Below are 473 nucleotides of genomic sequence, written 5' to 3' on the forward strand. Positions count from 1 at the left end.
ATTGCAGGTCTTTGCCATGACCTGGGTGAGTGACACACACCTAAGTAAAGGTTCTTTCTTTTCCACTAGCTTGTCCATATCTGACAAGATATAATCACAAACGTCTCCATTTACAGTTCACACACAGTCATGATTAGGTTATTTTATACTGATTTCTCCATATTTAGGACATGGGCCATTTTCCCATCTGTTTGATGGAATGTTCCTCCCCAAAGCAGGTAAAAAGTGCGAGGTAAGAAACGGTTCAATTATTTCTGTTGTCTGTGAAATCTGACTTACCTCACATGGTCATTATGTAATTTGTGACCAGAGAGAAGAAAACATGAGAGATTAGACAAAAATTCATGTTCTGTGTATGTTGTGATGTTTTGGAAAAGATAAACTCTTTCTACTGAAGCCATTTTATTTTCACTTACTAATATACTAATTTATTAATGTAATGAGTCTTTGTATGTTGCAGCATGAGAAGAATT

At 35.5% G+C, this 473-nt stretch overlaps 1 long non-coding RNA gene across 1 annotated transcript; it reads left to right on the forward strand.

Annotated features, from left to right (window-relative positions):
* Positions 1-473, forward strand: LOC111236395. Its single transcript, XR_002665721.1, has 3 exons — positions 1-25; positions 168-232; positions 461-473. It is a non-coding gene; the product is annotated as an uncharacterized LOC111236395 (long non-coding RNA).

This window comes from Seriola dumerili, unplaced genomic scaffold (assembly GCF_002260705.1).
Source record: "Seriola dumerili isolate Sdu_G_001 unplaced genomic scaffold, Sdu_1.0 BDQW01000663.1, whole genome shotgun sequence".
NCBI lineage: Eukaryota > Metazoa > Chordata > Actinopteri > Carangiformes > Carangidae > Seriola > Seriola dumerili.